This window comes from Schistocerca serialis, chromosome 6, assembly GCF_023864345.2.
Source record: "Schistocerca serialis cubense isolate TAMUIC-IGC-003099 chromosome 6, iqSchSeri2.2, whole genome shotgun sequence".
Classification (NCBI taxonomy): Eukaryota; Metazoa; Arthropoda; class Insecta; order Orthoptera; family Acrididae; genus Schistocerca; species Schistocerca serialis.
The window spans coordinates 491,562,697-491,568,875 of NC_064643.1; the positions used below are offsets into that span (position 1 = coordinate 491,562,697).

Sequence of the window (6,179 nt, forward strand, 5' to 3'; positions counted from 1 at the left end):
AGTAATCGCAAAAAGTTCGTTTTGGTTATATTCGGTTGTTTAGGCCTAATTTTTGAACGTGCATATTTAGCGTTATACCACAAATTTAAGTTTCCTTACATATTAGTTTCCAAAACATATTTAGTGTCCTTTTACATATGTATGTAATATATTATCGTTATCACTTAGTAAATCTCTTAACTAATTTCCAAATTACCATGGATACTAAGTGTGTGAGCTGCAGTAGGAAACTCATTTCAGGGGTTTTGTGCAGCTGTTGTGACAGGTTGTTTCACTGGGGAAATTGTAGCGGCGTGGGAATTGGGGAAGCAAACGAGACTCTTCCATCCTTTTGCAGGGTTTGCTCAAGAGATAGGATTATAGCTGAACAGGAGGAGAAAATTAGACCCCTTCAGGCTGATTTGGACAGAGCGAGGGAGGAACTGAAGAGGTTAAGGTCGGAGGAGGGTAAACAGCGGTGAGAAGTGATAGCTGGGAACAGGGCCACAGAAAGAGAAGAGTGTCTGACAGTTTTCCAATTGCCACAACCAATAAACTTGCTTTGCTACCACAGTTAAGTAAGGGAGAGGCTCCAGTAGAAGTAGATGTAGTTAAGATGCAACAGAATCTCACTAAGAAACTAACTGTTTTAAAAAACGTAGAAAGTAAGAGGAAAGTTCTGTTGCTAGGTAGTAGCCACGGAAGAGGTGTGGGCCAGATTTTGCAGGAAAAATTAGGTGACAGGTACCAGGTCACAAACTTTTTCAAGCCAAGTGCATGTCTTAGCCAGGTGGTAGAGGATATAGGTTCCTTGTGCAAGGGTTTCTCAAAGCAGGATCATGTGATGATAGTGGGTGGAGTGGGAAACAGTATTGATAGGGATCAGGGCTACAGTATTGAGTGTGACCTGGTAAAAATAGCCTCTGCAACGACAAACACGAATGTTGGGCTGGTGCCTGCTTTCGTGCAACATGATCAGCCCCAGTTGAACCGCTCTGTCAGGAGGGTAAATATGGAGTTGGATCAATTGTGTATGGCGGTCACTCTGTCAAACATTGGATTGGTTCCTGTCGAGGCTATTGATAGGGGGGATTTCACAAGGCATGGCCTACATCTCAACAGGAAATAGAAGGGTAAACTGGCAGGGTTGTTAGCGAAATCCATAAGGGGGGACACTAGTACTCATGGATGTACCTCTTTTTAGACTGATATCAGTGTCCAACGAGAAGTTCAGGCAGGTGCTAAAGAGGTCCAAAACTCACAAGATTTTCATAACAGTAAAGTAAATAATAATGTTACCATATTAACCATAATATTGGTGGATTAAAGAAAAAAGTAGATTCTCACAAAAGTAAAGTAAAAAATAATGTTACCATTTTTCACCAAAGTATTCCGGGATTGAAGAATAAAGTAGATGAGCTCCAAGTTTGTTTAGATGGCATTGAATCTGATAATGTAATAGATATACTATGCCTGTCTGAGCATCACATTGTGTCTGATATGGGAAAGGTAAATATTAGAGGCTATAAACGAGCTGCACATATGAGTAGAGAGAATAAGGTGAGAGGAGGAGTTGCCATATATGTCAAAAGTTATCACTGAGTAAAAAGTTTAGATACAAAAAAGTTTTGTCTAGAGCAACATATAGAAACATGTACCTGTCAACTTAAACTGAAGGAGGGCTCTTTTATAATTGTTACAGTATATAGGTCCCCTTCAGGAAACTTTCATTTATTCCTGGAAAACTTGGATGCCTTGTTGTGCTATCTGTCAGATAGGGGAAAGCAAATTATTATTTGTGGGGACATCAATATTGATTCACTGAGAGAGTGTAGTAGGAAGAATGACCTGGAATTCTTGCTCGGTTCTTTCAGTTTGACATCTGTCATTCATTTTCCTACTCAGGTAGTAAAGGACAGCAGCACATTGATAGGTAACACTTTTATAGACCAAGGTAAGTTTAAAAACATAAATTCTTGCCCTGTTGAGAATGGGCTTTCTGATCATGGTGCTCAGCTAGTTACAGTATATGACATAGCTCCATCCAGTAATTCAAAACTACCCTCCAAACTTGTGTGTTCAATTAATGACTCAGTAATTAGAAATTCCAGGGAAAATTTCCAGCAGTTAGATTGGGATGAGGTGTACAAGGAACCTGATGCTAACTTAAAATAAAACTTATTTCATGATACACTTGTAAGAGAATTTGAAAACTGTTTCCCCAAGAAAGTAGTTAAATCTGATTATAAGAAACCATGCAAAAAACCTTGGCTTACTAAAGGAATAAAAATATCATGTAACCACAAAAGGGAACTGTATCTAACAACAAGAAAGAGTAATTACCCAGAAACTGCCAAATATTATAAAAACTACTTTGGTACATTGAAACGGTTATTATAAAGTCCAAAAGCATGTGCATCATGTCTGAGATTAATACCTTTGATAACCAAATCAAAACTATTTGGAATATTATTACAAGGGAGACAGGGCATCCAAGAGTACGGGATGACAGCATTACCATTAAAGCGAATGGAAACTTGACTAACAACAAGCTGGAAGTCGAAAACATTTTGAATAATCATTTTTTAAGTTGTAGAGAAAATAGGATCTAAATGTTCATTAGAATTAGCAAGGCAGTTAATGGAAGAGGCCTTACCCACACAATTTAATACAATTGAAATTCCACCCACCTCTCCTTCTGAAATTAGGAAGATAATAAACTCTCTCAAGAAGAAAAGCTCACATGGAATTGATGGCATTTCCAGCAGGATAATAAAAGCTCGTTCCCAAGAAATAAGTGGGATTCTTAGCCACATATGTAACAGCTGTCTGAAGCAGGGTATTTTCCCAGATAGACTGAAGTATGCCATTGTTAAACCACTGCATAAAAAATGGGATACGTCTGTGTCAACAACTACTACCCAATCTCTCTTCTGACTGCCTTATCCAAAATTCTTGAAAAAGTAATGTATTGTACAGCAGCTTCACACCTTTTTAAAAATAAAGTTTTAACAAAATGTCAGTTTGGTTTCCAGAAAGGTTTTTCAACAGAAAATGCTATCACTAATGAAATATTAAATTCTTTGAGTAACTGGAAGTCACCTGTTGGGATTTTTTGTGATCTCTCAAAGGCCTTAGATTGTGTAAATCATGGAATACTTCTAGATAAGCTCAAGTACTGTGGTATGAATGAGACAGCGCTGAAATGGTATAAATTATATCTAACTGGAAGAGTGCAGAAAGTTGAAATAAGCTGTTCACATAATATGCAAAAACTAGTGATTTCTCAAACTGGGGAACAATCAAGAATGGGGTGCTGCAAGGTTCAGTCTTGGGTCCTCTGCTGTTCTTAATATATATTAATGACTTTCCATACTATATTCACGAAGATACAAAGCTGGTACTTTTTGTCGATGATACAAGTATAGCTATCACTCCCAATAGACAAGAATTAACTGATGAAATTGTAAACGATGTTATTCAGAAAATCTTTAAGTGGTTCTCTGCAAATGGGCTCTCATTGAACTTTGACAAAACACAGTATACACAGTTCCACACAGTAAATGGAATGACACCATTAATAAATATAGACTTCGATCAGAAATCGATAGCTAAGGTAGAATATTAAAAATTTCTAGGTGTATGCATTGATGAGGAGTTGAACTGGAAAAAACACACTGAAGATCTGCTGAAACGTTTGAGTTCAGCTACTTATGCTATTAGGGTCATTGCAAATTTTAGTGATATACGTCTGAGTAAATTAGCTTACCACGCCTATTTTCATTCTCTGCTTTCATATGGCATCATATTCTGGGGTAAAAGAGTGTTCATTGCACAAAAGTGAGTAATCAGAATAACTGCTGGAGCTCATCCAAGATAATCCTGCAGACACTTATTTAAAGAGCTAGGGATCTTCACTGTAGCCTCACAATATATATATATATATATATATATATATATATATATATATATATATATATATATATATATATATTTCATAAGTGAATATATATATATATATATATATATATATATATACACTTATGAAATTTGTTATTAACAATTCGAACGAATTCAAAAATAATAGCAGTGTACATGGCTACAACACTAGTAGAAAGGATGATCTTCACTACTCAAGGTTAAATCTAACTTTGGTTCAGAAGGGGGTAAATTATGCTGCCACAAATGTCTTTGGTGACTTACTTAATATCATCAAAAGTCTGACAGATAGCCATATAGCATTTAAAAGGAAATTAAAAGAATTTCTGAATGGCAACTCCTTCTACTCATTAGATGATTTTTTGGATATAGTAAGTGGGTAATTTCCCCACCTCATCCAATAATAATAATAATAATAATATAAAGTGTCATGTAATATTCTGTATAATGTAATATCTTGTATATTAACCTGACACTTTCCACATCATTACGGAGTGTCGTATTCATGATCTATGGAACAACTACTAATCTAATCTCTAATCTAATCTAATCTAGTCGCATGTGGTCAGATCTGGAGACAATGGTGGCCAATCGAGGCCCATGCCGACAAATGAGATTAATATGGTAATGACAAAGGCTTTTACCATAATTGCAGAAACTAGTAATTATGGGTAAAATGATTGTTACTCAATAAATCAGATATGACACAGAACTAACAACACATTGCTCCTATCTAAAACCTAAAACGTAAGTAAGCGACCAGAACAGGGAGTCTCAGCTTCCTAATGCGTTGTTTGTCTCTCGGAAAAAAATTAATGTAATACAGATGTTGCTTAAAATGCCTTATCCATATTGTCTGTGAGTACGATTAACATCTGTTTTTCAGTCTTTGATATGATACCTGTATTTTGTGATATAAGAATTTCTTAAAGGTTGATGGTTTCTTCATAAAAGTAATAAAAAAATTAAATATCTCTTTATATGATACGCTTCAGCGCTTGGCTCCTACATGGGCCCAAACCACTGCACCAACCAATTATAACGTCCAGCATTAATGTAAAAAACTGAGTGTTGGGTTTTTTATTCACTCTTCTATTTGTGGAAGTGTATAAGTCTAGTTTCCATAATTCCTACTTCCTGAAGGTTTGTTTGCAGTTTTGAATGTTATCGCCAAACGTGAAACAAAGCCTTATCACTTGTCGTATTTAAAATAAATAATATGCTTTTGCTGAAATAAAGTTGTCCCTGTGTGAGAGCTTTACTGTTTCATTTTTTCCTATTTCTGGACTTACATTGTCTGACCACAGTGTTCGGACACCTATCATGAAGTCTTCGGCTTTATGACGGCTGGGACTCTGCTGATGTCTGTGAAGGAATGGCCGTCCATTCTTTCTCAAGAGTCGAATCCAGATAAGGTAATGACGCTGGACGTGGGATCTGGAGCGAAGTCGACGTTCTAACTCATCTCGAAGGTGTTCCACCGCGTACAGGTCGGGACCATGGGTAGAGTAGTCCATTTTAGGAATGTTATTGCCTACAAACCATTGCGCCACAGATATTGCTTTATGATAGGGCGCATCTCCATGCTGGTACAATCAATCTTCGTCTCTTAACTGTTCCTCTATTGTACGCAAACACAAAGCTGTAAAATCTATTGAATATCATTCCGCACTTAGAGTTATCTTCAGCACAGTAAGGGGATCACAATCTGACTATGAAAAATACCCCCATACCGTAACACACAATCTTCTCCGTATTTGGCTGTGGCACTAAACATGATGGCAGTTAACGTTCTCCAGCTGTTTTCCAAACACAAACCGACGGATTGTCACAGGGTGTAGCGTGATTCATCAATCCAAATCACTCGTTACCAGTTATCCCCTATACGATGGTGTTGCTCTGCAACACCTCAAGTGTCGTTTGAAATGTGTAGGCAACGGCCATGCCGCAGTGGATACACCGGTTCCCGCCAGATCACCGAAATTAAGCGCTGTCGGGCGTGGCCGGCACTTGGATGGGTGACCATCCGGGCTGCCATGTGCTGTTGCCATTTTTCGGGGTGTACTCAGCCTTGTGATGTCAGTTGAGGAGCTACTCGACCGAATAGTAGCGGTTACGGTCAAAGAAAACCATCGTAACGACTGGGAGAGCGGTGTGCTGACCACACGCCCCTCCTCTCCGCATCCTCAGCTGAGGATGACACGGCGGTCGGATGGTCCCGATGGGCCTCTTGTGACCTGAAGGCGGAGTGCTTTATGGAA

At 38.0% G+C, this 6,179-nt stretch overlaps 1 pseudogene; it reads left to right on the top strand.

Annotated features, from left to right (window-relative positions):
- Window positions 1–5,850: 5,850 nt before the first annotated feature.
- LOC126485285 (5S ribosomal RNA) lies at window positions 5,851–5,968 on the top strand (annotated as a pseudogene).
- Window positions 5,969–6,179: the final 211 nt, after the last annotated feature.